General features: G+C 42.4%; 1 protein-coding gene across 4 annotated transcripts in view; it reads right to left on the bottom strand.

Moving 5' to 3' along the window:
• The window catches only part of LINGO2 (leucine rich repeat and Ig domain containing 2), an 878,998-nt gene that overhangs the window by 408,927 nt on the left and 449,887 nt on the right, over positions 1–20,184 (bottom strand). The window lies entirely within an intron of this gene.

Below are 20,184 nucleotides of genomic sequence, written 5' to 3'. Positions count from 1 at the left end.
TGCTGTGTGGAGCTTGGGCTGAAGGATGAAGCAGAGCTTACAACAACCTGCATTGTTATCCTTTGTTTTTATCCCTGTATTTCATGATGGGCTGAGAGGACAGTACAGGACAACCCTGCAATGTATCCACTATTACATCTCTCTTTCAGGTTGAAGACCTGTTCTGAATTAGAGCAAATGATAGTGTAAATAGCCCATAGTTATATTGCCGGCTAGAGTTGGGGGCTTTTTGAATTACTGTACCTCTTCAAATCTTCTCCCCAGATAACCAAGTGCTCAGCTTCATCTTCCACTGACTTGTAAATGCACTACAGACTGGTTGCAACTGTAATTGTTCCAACACTAAAATAAATATCCCTTTCCAGTAAATATTGTCCAGGAAACAAGATCCAAGGTGGTGTAAAGTCTTATCTTTAATTTTAATGTCTCCTACAGTGGTGCCTCACTAGACAATGATAATCTGTTCCACTGAAATTGCTGTTTAGCGAAATCATTGTCTAGCAAAAAGTATTTCCCTATTGGAATGCACTGAAACCTGTTTAATGCGTTCCAATGGGGAAGAATCATCGTTGTCTAGCGAAGATCAGCCATAGGAAAGCTGCTTTGTGAACCACCAATCAGCTGTTTAAATCGCTGTCTTGTGAAGCTTAGGTCCTGAAAACACCCGTTTTGCGAGCATGGAGGGAGTTGTCAAAATCGTTGTCTAGCAAAAATTGGTTTGCGAAGCATGGACCAAACTTTGTCCAACGAAATTCCCCCATAGGAATCACTGTTTTGTGAATCACTATAGTGATCGCAAAAGTTAATGTCTAGCGAAAAAACTGTCATGCGGGCTAACTGTCTAGCGAGGCACCACTGTTATTTTTAATCCTCTTAACCAATGGTTCAGGCAATGCACGCATACCAGCTGTACTCTGGAACTCTTATATAGAGATAATTAGAGTGCAGAGGCCTTGCTAGCACTGCTGATCCTTGCACTAATTCTCCTTGATTGATGCCAGCCTTTCCTAGAGGCTCTTCTGTCAGTTTTGCTTTCTCCCATCTTCAGTTCTTTTTAAAACCTCATACTCTTTCTAGCCTAAATATGAAGAAATGTACAATTGTGGCAAATTCTTCAAATAGAAAAAGAGACAGAGAGGAAGAGAACTGTGTTTCCCCTACAGGTACAGCTGTTCCCAGCACACAGAGGGCCATATTTCAACTGGTGTGCCAAAAAAGAACCCAAAAGTTGACAACTTGAATTAACAGCACAAATGCAGTGGGGTACAAGGAGTCAATTATAGTATCTCCAGTGGATGGGTTCTTAAGTCCATCCCTATGGATCACAGCTATAGTGAACCACATATATAACATAGTCTCTGGTTACCTCTGGTGCCCAGTTTGGGTAATACACCTTGGAAACATGTATTTATGGGGGGGGGGTATTTAATGTTTTCAGGCAGCGGATAAGTGAAACTGTGGTTATTGATCATGCAGATACAGTAGTCCTACTATACATACATTTTAAAGAATAAAATATTCAGAACCATAGATGAGGATAGATAAATCACTCAAGCCTTGCCCAGCCATTACTTGTCCTATTCTTTGCAAGATATTAGGGAGGAAATCCTGGACCCTTGCTTCTCTCCCACCATTTTTTCTGTAAGGAAGCTGACCTGTCTGTAGAGAGATTACTGTTCAACTGTAGGCTCTCCACAGAAGCAAGGATGCCAGGAAACTGTGGTTCTTGCCTGCAAGTAGAGAGCAAGACACATCCATTTGCAGACGATGTCACACTCCACATGTAGAAAGCAACAACAGAGAGGAGAGGGGGCTAGGCACCCTCCTGTAAGTGTGTCACTGAGAAGCAGGTGAACAAAGACTTCAGTCCCTGTCACATTTAATTTTTATATGTTATTTCCACCCAAAATATGAAGTTTAATACACAGTTCAACACATTCTTATAAAAACTGAACTCATGTGAAATTAGCTCCCCTCCATAGTTAGAAGCTAGAGAATACAATGTGGAAGGAATAATACATTTGTTGGCTGAACAGACAAAAGCAGAAAGTTAACCAAGACTTGGCATTTATACCAGTCCTGGCAAATCTACGGGCTTCACACTGGCGACCAATCATAGGTGCTGATGCTCTCACTCACCAATTCCCTGTGTGCCTGAGCTGAACTGTAAGACCCAGTATGCATATGTCACAGAAGCTTCCTAGAATCTAGGTTCTAGCCATCCCCACTATGCTTTGATTTCCAGTTTGAGCCCTGCAGTGTAGGGCACCTTCTGATTTGAACCAGGGGCTAATTTCATTTCAAAAATTCAGGTGACCCGCTCCCCCGCCCCGGTTCAGATTTCAGCATTTGACATTCATGACATACTTTCATTTATTTTTGTGCTAGTTGTATATTCTGTTCTGAAATTCAAGATAGACTAAAAGAGATAGCAATCACCGAAATAAGGTTATATCCAGAATTTGAGGTTATATCCAGAAGGTAGCATTGTGCATCTGCAGTGTTAAGAAGCTGACATTTTAGCATACTTTGAATTTACTTTTCAGAGTATCTCCACATTAAACAATTCAAGCAAAGGGAGGAAGGCCAGCTAAACCAGATCTTAATGACTACTTTTGCAGCCAAAGGCAAAATTTTACAGCTCAGCAATGAAGGATTAATGTAAGGGCTAACAGTGCTCTATGCAGAATATGGTTCAGTGAAGGTCAAAGCTAGAAGGTGAAAATGAAGAGTAAAAATATGATCAAAAAATAGATGTGGCGCTCAGGGTGGAGTGAAAGATGAAGGGAACTGGCACTCTTGAAATTTCCCTTGATTCCTCCCTTTTCAAATACATTCTAAACAAACCATAACATAACTCTGTTCAGCAGTCAGAAGGACTGGGACAAATGAAATCTGATAGTTTTCAAAGAGGTCAGCAGCAGATTCCTTTCTGATTCAGCTCAGAAAATGTTTTTGAAAAATTAGAAGATGGCTGATATCAAGGATCTCAGTTAAGGTATTGCAGCATTTTAAACAGTTCAGAGAAGGACTACAAGGATGATTAGGGGTCTGGAAACTACTTTTGGATGGATTGTTATGCATTACTGCTCTGTCTGGGTCTTTAGTACTACTCATGTTTACCATCTCTCAGACTGGCATTTGTTTTTTCTTTTTTAGTATTTGCATAATTATTATTTTAGTTTTAATATTGTCTTTTAATAATGTAGCTTTAATTACAGTGGTGCCTTGACTTAGGAACTTAATCCATCCCAGAAGATGTTCATAAATCAAAACGTTCATACGTCAAATCAGCATTTCCCATAGAAATGCTTTGAAACCTGATTAATCCGTTCTGGCTGTTTTTTGTTCTTATGTCAAGGCACAGTTTGTAAGTTGAAGTATTAGTTCCCATAGGAAGTAATGCAAAACCGGTTAATCCGTCCTCTACTACTAGGGGGAGAATTTTTCTTCTTTTAACCTAAGACGAACTTAGGTTTAAAAAAGGACAGGAAAGGAGAGGCGGAGGGAGCGAACAATGGGGAAAAAAGGAAAGAAAGAAAGGAGGTAATCACTGGGGCACACAGACCTCTCAGACAAAAGTTTGTGCTTTTAAGCACAAAAAGAGAGAAGACAGAGAGAGAGAGAAGACAATGGGGGGGGGAAGAGAGTTTGGAGTCTAAAATACCTTTTAAACCCACACATGCTAAACCCACACATTTTACAACAGCACATTTTAGCAGACAAGCAGCCTCTTCGCTGGCCAACAGTTAACTGAAAGTTCAAATTTCCCACCATCCCCGCGTTTTTTTCATTTGTAAGTCAAAGCTCCATTTGCAAGTCAAAGCAAAATTTTGCAAATGGAGTTATTTGTAACTCAAAATGTTCGTAAGTTGGGACATTCGTAAGTCAAGGCACCACTGTACTGTCTTTAATTATGTAAAAACCACAATTGAATACTCATGGTTTCAGCTTTAAATATTGTCTTTCATGGATGTAAGCCACCTTGGGTCCTTTGTAAAGAGAAAGGAGGGGGAAATATTTTAAATAAATAACAAATAAACAAATATGAGGAAAGACTGTAAGAACTGAGAATGTTTTGCCTTGAGAAAAGAGTCTCAAAAGGGGAGATAGGATAGCACTTTTAAAAACTAAAAAGGCAGTTATACATAGGAGGGGCAGGATCTGTTCTTAATCATCCCAGAGTGCAGCACACACAATAATAGGCTCAATTACAGGAAGCCGGATTTATGCTATCAAGAGGGGCTTCTTAACTGTTAGAGCAGTACGACAATGGGACCAATTGCCAACACTGGAGACATTCCAGAGAAAATTGAACAACCATCTGTCATATATGCGTTGATTTGGATTCCTGCATTAAGCAGAGGGTTGGATTCAATAGTCTTATAGACCTCCTTCCAACTCAATTATTGTATGATTCTATAATGTAAAGGGTACCTACATACATATGTTCACTCACACATGCTTACTTATGGGGCAAATATCCAAGCTGACAGGAGCAGTACAGGGATTTGTTTATAGACTCTGGAATGGAGATAAGAATACGCACTAAATTCTTCAGTCTTCTCAGTTTAGGTTGCCTCTGTCTGACAACAGATTTTAAAGCCTCTGTCTTTACAAGACAAGAGCTCTTTTCTTTTCCTCAAGAACCTTATTCATTTGTTATCACATCCAGTGTAATAAACAGAAATAGAGATCAGCGGCTAGATTTGCCCCCTTCTGCTACTCAATGTGAGCAGAGATGAGTTTGAAGAGGACAGGTTATTCCCTTCCTGTAGGCCAGTAGTCCCCAACCTTGGGCCTCCAGATGTTCTTGGAATACAACTCCCAGAAGCCCTCACCACCACCTCTGCTGGCCAGGATTTCTGGGAGTTGAAGTCCAATAACATCTGGAGACCCAAGGTTGGGGACCACGGCTGTAGGCAATACATGCCAGCATGAACACTGAAAAATCTGAGTTCTTATTTTTGTACATAGACTCTAGACACAGCCAGGTTCCTCCTATCTTCAGACATGTCCATATTTGCAAGGAGAAAATTATGGGGTAGAGCTAGCCACTCCACTCTGCTTTGTTGACCATGCCAAATAATGTAAAAAGTAAAGAGGGCTATAGTCTCTAATTTCTGCAGGTCTCCATTGAAGACATAGGCTGAGACTTAGTCCTTTTCTTCTGTCCCATTCAATGAATAGTTGTTATTGACATCTATGGGGAAATATAAAATACTGGGTTTTGGATGTCAAAAGCAAGTTTGTGCCTAAGAATAATGAGGACAACATAGCAAATCTTCACAGAGCAGAGGAGGAAGGATGAGGCATTCACAGGAAACTCTTTTATATACCAATTTTGTGTAATTTGCAAGTATAGCAAGAGATTCAACTGCTATAAATATTTGGTTCATTGATTAAAAATATATTCATTTGACTATCAGACTGGTGCTGCACTCACGTGCAAGCAAATGTGGGCTTTCAGTCCATTTTATGTGTCTGAGCTGGGACAGATTTGTATTGCCAAAAAGTAATTATTTTCCAGGTCAAGAACGTGTGTGGCGAGTGTAGTAAACAGTAAAAACCAGTGTTTGGATATTGACTGTCCAGTAGAACCGCTATAAAAGATTAAGCAATAGAAATGTAAACTGCATATAGGAAGGTCGTTCTTTTTCCAAGAGTGAGACAAATGGCTGATTTTAAAGACATCCTTTCTCACTCTTGGCTTCCGGCTGTGTTTCAAGCAATCTCATTTTCAGGGTTGTAACTTACAAAATGATTGGCTTTATATCTGTGTACTCTAAAGTGTAAAAGGCTAAGCTACAGGCCACAAAGTTACTACTGAGAAACTGCGGGCATATTGTACAGGGAATTGGATTTTTGGATTCATAATTCTCCATTCTGGGAATTCTACTTCCCTTCCAGACATCGTACAAACACCTGTGTGATGCATCTGGGAGAAAGGCCTGCATGAGAATCTCAGCGGCCTAGCTAGGCCAAGCTCCACCAAAGCTTCCTTCTCAGAAAGAAGGCTACCAGCTAGTACTGAGGTAAGAAGCTTGGGATAGCTAAACCTCAAAGCCCTCTAATTATAGCTGCACCATAGTGCATCTGTGTTGTTGTGCAACAGAACAAGTCAACATTCTACAAGACAATTCGAAAAATGGGGGCAGCACAAACCAAAATTATAACTTTGAATCCATACTTTGGATCAGCACCAAATTTGGCACAGATGTAGTAGACAATGTTTCTGGTGTGTGCCTAATTTAGGGAGGTTTAGGCAAAGGGTTTTCAAATTATTTTTTCCTGCTAACAAAATGCAGCAATATCGGACCATTTCCTGGTGTTCTGAATACAGATGCATAACATTCCACATGCATAAACCAAAGGATTTTTAAATACCTGAATTTAGGCCTTTCACCCAAGTGCATCTCATTGAGGTGTTCGTAAAGTGTCTGCAAGGTGGGTAGAACTCCCAAAATGGAAAATGATAATATTCAGTAATCATCATAAAAGCCAAACTGTACTCTGTATATAGCTTTTGGGTCAGTCTGGACATAAGAGTTTCAATGTATGGTTTTAATTGAAAACATTCCTTGTAGCTAGCTATGGCTGAAGGCAGTTGCAATTTTGCAACATTTTGAGATCCAGAAGGTGTCCATTCCTGTTTGTGATAAAGCTAGGACTACTAGTGAGGAGCGACCTTCAGAACTTGCCAATCACCAGTCAGAATGCAGCTGCTGAAGTGTGGCCTGAAGGCCCTTAAACTCTTGTGTATGTGGGTGGGTGGATAAGGCATTCAGACAGTGCACAGGTTGCAATACACAGCTTGTAAAGTATGTAATGTGTTGGTGGACCACATTTTCTGCAGTGCAGCTGGAGGAACACTGGACGGTAGCTACTACATTAACGTCAATAACACTATATATTAGTTGTTACAGTCGGCTGACAATGCTGGTTGACTGCTGACTGGGCATTGGAAATGTGGCCTGAATTGTGAGTAGGGCTTTGGAAAAAATACTTTTCAGACTACAGCTCCCATAATCAGCTAGAATACACACTAAAAATCCCAGAGACTCCCAGCTCTGTACAGGCAGATATACATCTAAATAAATAAACAGGCAAGCAAGCCTTTCAAGTCCAGCTTGCAAAAAGGTGATAAGTATGGCTGTGTGAGGGAGAAAGGTTGGGTGGGAGAAAGCACTTTCTCCTTCACCAAGTGAAACTGAGCAGTGAAATGTACAAGACCAGGAGATTCTAGGCTTGCGAAGGAGAAGGGGTTGCTTCCCCCACAACCTTTATTTCTCTTCTGGCTTGTAAATTTCCAGTAATTGGTGTGTCTCCCTTCTTGCCAGCCTTGCTTTTGCATCCCTCTCTCTCTGTGTGTGTGTGTGTGTGTGTCCTTGCACATTTGTGGGGCTGCAGTGAACGTTTGCATTCTGATCTGTTTTTTCTCTCTGTGTGTGATGCCATACTATTTCTATCCCACTTGGAAAGACTTTTTTTTAAAAATACCCACAGCGCAACAGCGACAAGTGGCAGTGATGCAGCCAGCATGAGAGCACAGGCCAAAGCCTCAAATGCAGTGATTTTAAAAGCCTGTGTATCCCACTTCACTGATCTATAATATCCAGTTTAAAAACAGATGAAAAGTTTTCCCATGCTGACCCAAAAACTACATAAGTACCATGTGTCTTTAAAATGATTTTTTAAAAACCCTGATCCATCTCCCATTTTATTTTCATAATGTAACCATGCTTATTTTTCCCTGTAAGGAAGAAATCTTGAAAAGTCCTCATTGAAGTGTCACAACAAGACAGTCGGAATCAATGGCTAACAAGCATTCTTTTACATACATACACGAGAGTTGGATGGCTTTAGTGACCTCAGACAGCAATCATTTTCACTAACATAATTGGTAAGGCCCATATATCCCTGCAGAGGGCAGGGCTAGGGACAGTTAGTGTAGGGCCAGGAAGTAAAATGGAGGGAGGATAGTGTCACAGTCAAACACAAAGTTTTTGTAAGGGCAGCTTTGGGGAAGTGACTTTTTTTCAGTCCATAGGAATACAATGGTCTTGCAATCTTAAATTCCTCCAATTTGATTTCATCAGAGATGCAGGATGTATGGAGGGAAATGCCTATCATGTTTAGAAATATCCTTAATTCAAGAAGGACTATGTGGTCTTCGAATTCTGTTTGCAATATGATTATGTCACTCTGCTTCCCTCATATTTCTTGGGAGCATCTGGTGGATATGCAGTCTGCATTGCAAATTCAGCGTGGTTGTAAAATTAGCACATGTTCAGAAGAGGCAGCATGAACAACAGGGAAACAGTAATAGAGCTAGGCAGATTTATCAGTGCATTTGTACCTCACTGAGGCCTTCAGCTGAGAAGTGTCTTCCTCTGTGACTTGTAATTTCATGCTGTCAACATCTGAGTTATTCAGATGAAGAAACTAGTGCAAGGCAGGGAAGAAGCAATGTGCTGCCGTTTCTTACAAACTCTCCTTCTCTCTAAACACTTCAATTTCTACAGTCCTAAACATCCTAGGCTAGGAAATCAGGCAAAGAATACATGGGCTTCCTGACCTCCCTGGGAGCAAGAGGGGAGTTATTGCAGCCTCTATCCATATGTTCATCTCTGAAACTAACTTTAGAAAAATGTTTAATTTATCCAGGCTCCTGAGACGGGAAGCCAGCTGTACTAGGCTATCTCTTGATAGCATAGTATTGAGATACTTATGGTACAAAAAAGTAACTTTTCCAAATGTTAATCCTTGCACTTTGACCCCTAGACCTCCATCCCTCCTCTGTATGTTTATAATGTACTCATTCTTTGCTCTGTGAAAGGTATAATTTGCTATTGGAGTGCAGGGAGGTTCATGTAAGATGTTTCTGCCTCCTACATTCCTATGGGGCTTTGTTTTTAAATTGCTTTAATCTGACCCTGGTGAAATCCAATTGTTCTGCTCATTCGTAATGCACACTCAACTTGAATCTGTTCTTTACATGACATAAGAAAGAAAAAGGTGGAAAAAAAAAACCCCTGTGGAATTGTGGAATTAAAATCTAAAGAGCAGAGACGAAGAAAAAGGATAAAGGAATCATCAAGTTTCCTTTGCTGCCTGTCATGCTCCCAGACAGAATGAATCCAGGAGCCACACCTTTGCAGGCTGGGACATATGGAAGAACAGGTAGGAATTCTAGCAAACACAAAACTACTGGAATGTCAGGTAAACTAACTATGGGAGATCTGAAGCCAAAGTTGAAAAGTCAAGTCACAGCAGTAGTCACTGCAAACAAACAAGAAGAGCACAGTCAAGCAAGTAAGAATTCACACAGCCAGGAAGTCGCAACAAAAATTAGGATACATGACTGACATGAGTTAGAATTAGGAGAGCCATTGGAGAATTCCAAAAAGGAGAATTCCAAGAGGAGGCTTGTACAGTTGGGCTGCTAAAGCCATACCCTCAGCTCAGTTGCAGCCATTTGGAATGTTGGCCTTCTTGGGAAGACAAGCTTTCCTTCAAGAAGACCTTCTCCACTTAATAAAATTTATTCTCCCAAAGAGTCTGTTGCTGGGTGCTGTTATTTGGGCTCAAACCTGATGGGGAATTCTCCTCCTCTGACTCAGCACCAGAGCTGCCTTCTTCCAGGGGTTCAGTATCCCAGCCCCTAATGGCTCAGGGTTAGACACAGAAATGCAGTCAACTGAGTGTTTGGCCTCCTAGATATCTGAGAATCCAGGATTTGGAAGATCTATGCCTGATCTCCGGAAGCACTGGATTATTCTTGCAGGAAGTTTCATCTGAAAACACCATGACACCAAGCCTTGTTGCTTGGTCTGCTAAAAACAGAAGCCCAAGATGTATTGATTGCATCTTTCTGAGCAGCTAGTTTCTTCGTCTTTGCTTGCTCTGGGTGTGTTTGGGCATGGTTTCACAATGGGAAAAGACAGTAAAGCTTGAAGCACTATCCCAGGACACTGTTCCATACACTCTTTAAAAGTGGACTTAAGTTTAACAAACACAAACGTTAAAATCATAAGTGAGACAAGGCAGAATTTCTGACTCCCCTTTATTTGTGATATTTAGGGGAGGTAGGTAAATACTAGAATTTGCCCATCAAGACAGTAGGATACAGATGGTAGAACTGCTGGAGGTGAAGAATTTCTATGGTCCAGATTTAGATGACAGGAGATTGCGACCGTTGCCACCACCAACATAATTACAGACAAATTCTCTTTCCCTGATCAACATGCATTTAACTAAAAGCCACTCGCTGGCTTCTGCTCATTTGCAGTGAAGGCAAGGAGTATTGCCCTTACTCTGAATTGGCTTTTCTTGCCATTTATGGCATTGTCACAATCAAAATTCAACTGGCTGTTTGGTGTCCAGACATTTTAACATTCTCAACATGTTCCCTCATTGACTAGAATGATACTGTGATTAAAAACAATGTCTTAGGGGAATGAAGGGGAAAACAGTCCTTCCAAGCAGTGGCCAAGACGAACAATGTCCAGCAGAAATGTTTTGGAGATCTCTAAGTAAACATAATCCTGCAAAGTACTTTGTCATGAATAAAAATATCTACCTGAAAACATTAACTGCAGGAAATGTGCAGGCCTATTATATGTGCTCAAGGAGTCTTGTCATACATTAGCAAGGTGCACTCTGGTTAAGTACACATACCCCAGCAATAGCATGTTTCTTCTCATCTTCTGAGAAAACTGGCACACTTGAACCTTTGGGTGTTTTATGTTAAAGAAGCTAATTATAAGCTGCACAAATGAAATTACCAGAATTTGTTTGTGATACCAAGGGGTCGAAGAGAAAGACAGAGAGGAGAAGAGTGTGATGGGAGCAGAAAGAATTTGTATTTTTGACAGTGGCCTGTCCAACTATGGCTTTGTCCCTATCCCCTGCCAGCATGAATCCTCTAACAACTCTGGACCTTGACAGAAAAAGAAAAGGGTTCTAAGACCTGGGTATACAGATGCAAACTGAGACTGTCAGCATTTTCAGGAGCTGGGCGTTTTCAGAAACTGGCTTAGCTCTGATCACTGTGCTCTCTGCAGGTAAGCATGATGCATGATATAATCCCTTAGGTAGACTGCAAAACAAAAGGACCTTCAAATCTGGATGTGAAAAGAATTATATCCATCAGTCATCACCTAGATGCCATTGAAAGCACCCTGAAGGTTTTTTCTTGGTTTGGCTTAAATTGGTATAGAATGAGGCACATAGGTGTTACATACAGCACTGATGTTACCTGTCTGTCATGGGTTTGGAGGGAAAGTTCCATCCTATGGGGAGTGGAAGGCAGGACATCAGGAGGAGGGGCTGTAATGTATATATATGTGGAGCGTGTGTGAGGGAGGTAGGAGAAGCTGGAGGAAGAGCTGAGAGAAGAAGCTTGAGTGGGAGTCTGTGTGTCAGACAGGGTACTACTGTGTGTCAGTCAGTACCAACCTGATAGGTTCAGGTGTCTGTATGGTTAGCCAGAACTGATAGGTTCAGGGTCTGTGCTTCAAGTTAAGTGTTCTGTGTGAACCAAACTGTGTGTATGTATGATTGAGACTAAGCCACGTTACTGTATCTTATTCACTTGATCCTTTTATTTTTCCTGTGTGTTATTTAATAAACCTTGTTCTTTTATTTGTTAAAAATCCATCCCTGGTCTGTGTGACTTCTTATAGGGAATGGTTGGTGGCAGCTTAGTGAAACTGTGGCATATCCCAGTAGGTCTGGGTTTGTCACATTGATTGGTGTCCAGCGTGTGGGATACGAGTGGTCCAGTTGTCCAGTGGTCCAGCAAAGCCTTGGCAAGTGTGCCCAGAGCAAGGGGGGTCTAGTCAGGGACAATCTGAGAGCATGTAGGTAATCTTCTAGGTGTTCCTCACGGGGAGGTGCGCTAGTAGAAGAACGTGTAACCTCAGATTGGGGACTAGATTAGGGAGCTCTGAGGCAGCCTGTTTTGGCGGGAAAAAAGCTGAGGCAAAACTGTGTAGTAGAAGTGATTTAGCCTGCCTGCTGAGAGGCCTAGCAGAGGGGGGTAGACTCTGGCTCGCAACTGTTGCAAGTTAGTGCTGAAGAACAGCAGTAATCTGTAGAAAGCTGGTTCTGAGGCAAAAGAAAAAAAAAAGTGGTCGCTTTATTTTGAGGCTTGACTTTTGAAAGCAGCCTGTTCTGGGGGGGGGATTATGCCCTTGACTCGAAGCCAAATGGCAGAAATGGGTGAAGTGAAAGACCCCCAGGTTGACCAAGGTTCTGAGGATGAATTTGGCTCAGTGCAAGGTGACAGCACAGGAGAACAGAACCCAGAACTCAGAAAAATGCTCATAGCCCAACAGCATGAACTGAGGATGAGGCAATTTGAAGTGGAGGAAAGATTAGAGAGGGAAAGAAGGGAGGAAAGGGAAAGGCAATTTGAAATGGAGGAAAGGGAAAGAGAGAAACAAAGGCAATTTGAATTAGAGAGAGAGAGAATGGAAAGAGCAGAAAGATTGGAGAGAGAGAAAATGGCGTTTGAGTTGAGAAAATTGGAACTGATGAATCAGAACAATAATAACAATAGGGATTCTGAGGGAGGCCAATTGTCTAAAGCTGACCTGAAGAAATTCCCTGTGTACCACAAGGGAGATTGTCCTGAGGTGTTCTTTTCCCTCGTGGAAAGAGCGTTTGTGGACTTCTCAGTAAGGGAAACTGAGAAGATGACCATCATGCGATCTTTAATCAGTGGCAGCCTTGCAGAAGTCTATGCAGAGATGCCAGAGGAACTGATGAAAGATTTTGCAGAGTTTAAAAAACTGGTGTTTGCCAGACATGGGATAAATGCGGAACAGCTGAGGCAAAGATTCAGGTCACTCACCAAGAAACCAGAGCAGACTTTTACCCAAGTGGGGGCCCAATTGGTGAGGCTGCTAGAGAAATGGCTATCTCAGGAGGGGACAGAGACCTTTCAGCAGCTCAAAGACTTGATAGCGCTGGAACAGTTCTATTCAGTCCTACATGGGGAACTGAAATTCCAGGTGAGGGAAAGGAAACCGAAATCTGTGGCAGAGGCAGCCGAGATCGCAGATTTTATTTCCCAAATAAGAAAGCCCTTGGGTGAGGGAAAATCGATGGGGAAACCTAAAGAAACCTACAGCAACTACTCTCAGGGACCAGGGAAAAGCCAGCAAGGGGGAGGGGCCCATGGTGAAGGGAAGCCCTCAGACATGAAACCAAGACCTCAGATTTTGGAGGGAAAACCAAAACAAAATGAGAAAGACTCAAAATATAGCAGAAAATGTTATTTCTGTCAGGGAAAGGGCCATCTAATCTCAGAGTGTGAGAAATTAAAGCAGCTAAAAGGAATTGTGCCTCAGGATTCGAGTGGAACCAAGCCAAAAGCTGTGTTCTGTGTCCAGAAAGAGCAAAGCTCCTTGTCACTGAGGGAGCCTGTTGCCATGGCTACTCAATCTGGAACAGTTACATCTGCTGATCAGGCTGAGGAAAATGGTCCTCTTGTGGAGGTCAAGCGCTGCTTGCTCGTGAGAACAGATTCTCAGTTGTTTGAAACAGCAGGGGTGGACGTAGGAATACTTGACCATCAGTATCGGGGGCTGAGGGACACTTGTTCCCAGGTGACCCTGTGCCATCCAGATATTATTCCTAGGGAATATATAATCCCAAATGAGAGCATGAAGGTGGCAGGGATTGAGGGGCAGGTGATCTCACTGCCAGTAGCGGAGGTACCTGTGAACTTTCAAGGCTGGAGGGGAGTTTGGCGGCTAGCGATTTCATCAACTCTGCCAGCAGCCGTGCTCGTGGGAAATGACCTGGCTGAACATGTGAAACGGGTGCTAGTGATTACACGTTCACAAGCCACCACGGGGACAGTTCAGGGGGGTACTGATGAGCCAGAGACGGAAGCAGAGGGGAGTTCAGAAGCTGTGGTGGAAACCTTAACCACAGACAGCCGATTTGGCCAAGAGCAAAAGGCAGACGCCACTCTCCAAAAGTGTTTTGAACAGGTGACTGACGCCCAGCTAACACCTGAAACCCCAGTGAGATTTCTAGAGAAAAAGGGGATTTTGTATAGAGAGACCCTGAGGAATATCTCAAAAGGGGGAGATGGGATCCGAAGTCAGCTAGTGGTACCTGAAAAGTATCGCCCCATGATCTTACAAAGGGGGCACTCTGACATGTTTGCTGCGCACTTAGGGGTGAACAAAACACAGCAGAGAATCACACAGAATTTTTACTGGCCTGACATAGGGAAGCAGATCAGGGAGTTCTGTAAACAATGTGATGTGTGTCAAAGGCAGGGGAATAGCCGCGACAGGACCAAAGCAAGGTTGTGCCCTTTGCCTGTGATTGACACTCCGTTCAAATGCATAGGGGTGGATATTGTGGGACCTTTGCCCAAGGCCACAAAGAGGGGGAACAGGTTCATTCTCACCATTGTGGACCATGCCACGAGGTACCCTGAAGCCATACCCTTGACTAACATTGAAACTAACACAGTGGCAATGCCTTGGTGGGGTATATGTCCAGGATGGGATTTGCCTCAGAAATAATCACATCGAAGCTCATGAAACGGTTATGGCAAATCTGTGGAATTAAGCACAAGGAAACCACTGCCTATCACCCTGAAAGTAATGGGTTAACGGAGAAGTTCAATGGAACTCTGATGCGCATGATTAGGGCTTACTTGGCAGAGAATCCAAACAATTGGGACCAGAAGCTGCAATCCCTTTTGTTTGCTTATCGATCAGTGCCACAAGCCAGTACCGGGTTCAGTCCGTTTGAACTTTTATTTGGGAGAAGGGTGAAAGGGCCCCTTGATTTGATCAAGCAAGAGTGGGAGCAGATCACCCAGGATGACCCACAAGACGTTGTGACATCTATAGACTCTTTAAGGAATGACCTAAAGAGAAACCTAGAGCTAGCAGCAGAGACCCTGCAAGCTCAAAAGGTCAGAAAGAAAGCTTGGGATGACCAGGAAGGCAGGGAGAGGCGCTTTAATCCAGGGGAGGAAGTGCTGTGGCCTAGGCCCTGCAAAGAAAACAAACTGCAGCTGGGTAGCCCAGAAATAAAATATTTGGGTCACATGGTAGGGGGAGGAGTGATAAAACCCCTAGAGGCCAAGATAGAAGCTGTTCGTGATTGGCCCAGACCCAACACCAAGAAAAAAGTCAAATCATTTCTTGGGTTGGTGGGCTACTACAGAAAGTTCATCCCGAGGTTTAGCGAGATTGCGGCTCCGCTGACCGATCTGATGAGGAAGAAGGCTGATGACCGCATCCCGTGGACCAGTGACTGTGAGGAGGCGTTCCGGAGGTTGAAGGAGGCGCTCATCAACTATCCAGTGCTGCGTGCTCCAGACTTCGACCGGGAGTTCATCATCTACACCGATGCGTCTAACAGTGGGGTAGGAGCAGTTCTTTGCCAGGAGGATGAGAATGGTGACCAGCATCCAGTGTCCTACCTGAGTAGGAAACTCCAGAAAGGTGAGAGACATTTGGCAACCGTGGAAAAGGAGTGCCTGGCCATAGTCTACGCGATCCAGAAGGCCAAGCCTTACATCTGGGGAAGACATTTTATTCTGTGCACTGACCATTCACCACTGCAATGGTTAAAGACAATGAAAACCCACAATAGTAAACTTATGAGGTGGGCTTTAAACCTGCAAGACTATGACTTTGAAGTGAAGGTGGTCAGAGGGTCAGTGAACTGTGTTGCTGACGCCTTGTCAAGAAGACCTGAAGAATGAAGACGGCGAAAGAAACATGGACCATGTATATATTTTGATGACAAAAAGTCAAATGTGTCTGTTTATTAAACATGTTGGTTTGTATGAATAAAGGTAACTTGATGTATTGTTAATGGTAAATGTTTAAATGCCTAATAGAGTGTAAGTATAAGTAAGTATGGTATTGTATGTTATTATATGACTGTTTTTGTTTGTTTTGGGTCCAGGTTGGTTTTTTGGTGAAAAGCACCTTAGCTTTCCCCCTACAAAACAACTTATAAAGAGGGGAGGTGTTACATACAGCACTGATGTTACCTGTCTGTCATGGGTTTGGAGGGAAAGTTCCATCCTATGGGGAGTGGAAGGCGGGACATCAGGAGGAGGGGCTGTAATGTATATATATGTGGAGCGTGTGTGAGGGAGGTAGGAGAAGCTGGAGGAAGAGCTGAGAGAAGAAGCTTGAGTGGGAGTCTGTGTGTCAGACAGGGTACTACTGTGTGTCAGTCAGTACCAACCTGATAGGTTCAGGTGTCTGTATGGTTAGCCAGAACTGATAGGTTCAGGGTCTGTGCTTCAAGTTAAGTGTTCTGTGTGAACCAAACTGTGTGTATGTATGATTGAGACTAAGCCACGTTACTGTATCTTATTCACTTGATCCTTTTATTTTTCCTGTGTGTTATTTAATAAACCTTGTTCTTTTATTTGTTAAAAATCCATCCCTGGTCTGTGTGACTTCTTATAGGGAATGGTTGGTGGCAGCTTAGTGAAACTGTGGCATATCCCAGTAGGTCTGGGTTTGTCACAATAGGAAAGAAAATAACATTGATGAAATAATCATTCAAGGAACAAATTCATAAACACAACAAACAAATAACATTGTTGGGATGCAACAACAGTCTAATAGCTACAGTTGTGCAGAGACAATCTGTATCTCCACCAATGCATGTGGTCTCACATTCCTCTGAACCAAAGTGTGATACTGGGAAAAACTACTAAGCCTGGCTCCTCAGCTACAATAGGAATGGGGGGGGGGGGGAAGAGAGTCAAGGTATTAAAACTGTGGTAAGGAAATTTTCTTTTCCTTCTCTTAACAGTTTTTCCCAGTCCAGACCCCTATGAGGCCAGTTTAATATTTAGCCATTTTGCTGTGTCTGCAGCTCTCAAAATCCTGAAAGAAAATTACTGCCTGTTTGAATGACTTGAAATTACAGCTTAAAGGTTGGCACAAAAGACTCATGAAAAACTGCTGATGTGTCTGTTTCTCTTCCCCCACCTCACTCCTCACACATACCTTTAGTTTACAGACAATGAAAAACTATACAATCTTTCCCTCAAAATTCTCCCTCTCCCTCTAGAAATTCATAATCGGCTTCTTTAGAAAGGAAGATATTCAACCTTGCACTTCCGATTCCCTGTTTAAAGACTTCCAACACTGTCCTTAAATCGGGTTTCCCCACAATCATACACTGAAGCCAATAGTAAAAATGGAGAACAGAGGTTGAGCTGCAGGCACTTTCATGAGGTTAGCAAGATATTTTGATGACAGAAAAAAAGGACATACAAGGGTTTTCTTTTCTTTATGTCTGTAAAAAGTATTTGGTGTAGGCATCCTTCAGTCTCAAGAGACTATGGTAGCGCGCTCTGAATAGAGGTCTTGGAACAATGTCTAGTGTGGCTGAGAAGGCCAGTTCGAGAGTGACAATCCCTTTCACACTGAAGACAAATCCAATCTGTCCCCCGTCAGCTCCCCGATTTTGCTGCTTTTGTGACTTCCTCTTTGCCTCGGCCTGCTGGACAAGTGTCTCTTCAAAATGGGAGAGGCCGTGATGCACCACCTGCCTCCAGGCTGAATGCTCAGATGTCAAAGTTTCCCATTTGTTGAAGTCCTCTGGTCCATGGGGTCACAACTTAACGACTAAACAACAGCATAATTGATGATTATCCAACACTGCTGGCAATGTCACTCCAGCTGCACTAGAAGAATGCTAAAAGGGGACATTGGCCACAGACAAATAAGAGTACTTATTAATGCAGATGTGGACACAACAGCAAGACAACACAGCATGGCGCAGCAACATTAAAAGTCATCCTCGCAACATCTATTGCAGCATCGTTGTTGTTTATGCATATGATGATGGTTGTCTGACCGTTGTCTCCCCATATGAGCTTCTCTGGCTCTAAAGCTCTTCAGGGGAGTGACTTCTTTTGATCCTACTGAGCTCAAAGGCACATTTGGAGCGGACACCTTCTCAGTAGTTGTTCCCACAGCTCTCTTGTTGCTTAGCACAGTAAGTCACAACTACAGTAGGTTGATTTGAATCCATAGACCTTGACTCACCAAATACCCACTGATTCAGTGGGGTCTACTCTAGGGCAACTTATTACATTAAGCAACAGGATTTCAACCACTGGCTTGTTGTTGTTTTTTTAATTGTGTACCACCTTGGGTCTCTTCACCAGGAGGAAGGTGACATAAAATTAAGTAAATAAATTATATTAAATTATGAGAGGCAGGCATAGGACATGATGTACAGCATGATGATGTATCCTCTTAAAAAGTGCTTCATAATGTAGGGAAGAACCTAATAGAAAAGGAAGCTTTCATTGGCGGGGGTGGTGGTCTGCAGCCCTATTGAGATGCTATTGAGATGCTGAGCTAATCAACATCATCCACGTGATTGGATGCAGACAACCAGATGAGCAGGGATGAGGCTAGTGGCTACATGGAGGGATGGAGGGATCATACAAGTCTCGTTTCCAACTCCCAAGCCCATTCCACATGTATATTTCTATAGTTTTACAGAAAAGAATATACAGATATTTGTATATATATTTGCATAAAATACTCATGTCTCAACAGTTCTATAGAATTCCATGGCAGGAAATTCTTGAAATAAAATAAAATAAAAGATTATAAAATTCCAAGGAGATGCTAACCAAAACAATAATGGTAAAATTATGCTAATTAAATTTATTTTTAATGGAGTGAGCCATTTCTTCTGCCTTGGTTTTATATTTTCACTATAATACTTTCTTGTGAATAATTTTTTAAAAAGATCACATTCACATTCCTACATCTCCCATGTTATTTGCAGATGCTATGTATCAAAGAAAACAAATGCTAATGACATAGTACTGGAAATTGGTATGTACAAGACCTCCACCATTGCTATGTTCTGTGCCATAATAAAGGGTATACAAATCAGGTCCAACCCCTCTCTGCCCTTTTGGTGACACTCCAACCAAATCCTTCTCCAGACAGACACATGGCGGTATTTGTGTGTTTCTGGTTCTCCATGAAGACTCCCTTTATATAAGTGGGGAAAACACAGATGGCAAGGCCAGGTCATGGGCTGAAGGGTGCAAGCAGGGCAGAAGGGTGTCAATGGCAATTTGCAGAGCTGGGTACTCTGTTTTATTTTTATTTTCTCAATTCTTTTTTTTCCAGATGTCAGGAGAAAGTCCCAGTTGCCTTCCTAAGGAAGACTTCGGGAAGAGAACTTAAAAGGATAATGAGCACAGCAGTGTTTGATTCCTTCTCAAAGAGCAATGCTGAAAGCCCATTCTACACTTTCTTCCATTTCTCATCATCCCATCCTTCTGTTCTCTGGAACAGAAATTAGTGCTGCTGCAACCACAGTACAGGCTTTGGTGAATTAATCAATGACTTTGCAGCAGGAAAGACAAGGAAGGTTCATTTCGAAAATAAAGAACATACCCTTCATCTTTCTTAGTGTTCCTTTCTCCTTCCCCACTACTACTCACAATACATTAATAGCAGATTTAACACAAATAATCCAAGGGAAAACTGTTTTACCCTACAACTGACTAGATATTCTGTACTACAGGTTGGAAGTCCCAGACATAGAAATACTCTCAATTCATTTTGTATATACAGTATCTGCATTTGTCCAAAGTCAGTGCACATGCCTACTGAAAATCACTAACGATGTAAAAGTCAGGAGTATCAAGGTCACCATCCTGCTCTATTAGTTCTGTGCTTCTGCAAAGGAATCTAATGTTGCTATTATATCTGGCAACATCGAAGGCACAACGTTTCCCCACTAAAAGTTTGAAAAAAAGAACAAACACTGCTTATGGGAAGTATTCTATAAGTCCCAAAGACTTTGAAAAGAGGGCTGAGGGTGTGGTTTCAGCGCCAGAGATCCAAACCAGAGTCCTATTGACAAAAATTTCAGAAGAGTCAGAAGATGCTTGGGAACTGAGTAATCAATCAAAAGCACTGAATAATTGGCTCCAGAGACCTAACAATAAAATACTATCAACAACACACACTTCTCAACTCATTTGCTGCTCAGATGCTAATCCTACAACAAAAACTGTCTAAGATCTCCCTCCAGCTGTAGAGGGTTGGCCACCAGCCATACTTCCTGCAAGTCCAGCATCCTCCTAGACCCTGGTCATTGGTACTTCCTGACAGTAATCATTCACTGGAG

This window comes from Pogona vitticeps, chromosome 2, assembly GCF_051106095.1.
Source record: "Pogona vitticeps strain Pit_001003342236 chromosome 2, PviZW2.1, whole genome shotgun sequence".
Classification (NCBI taxonomy): domain Eukaryota; kingdom Metazoa; phylum Chordata; class Lepidosauria; order Squamata; family Agamidae; genus Pogona; species Pogona vitticeps.
The sequence above is the reverse complement of the archived record's forward strand: the minus strand, read 5'-3'. Positions and strand labels throughout refer to the sequence as shown.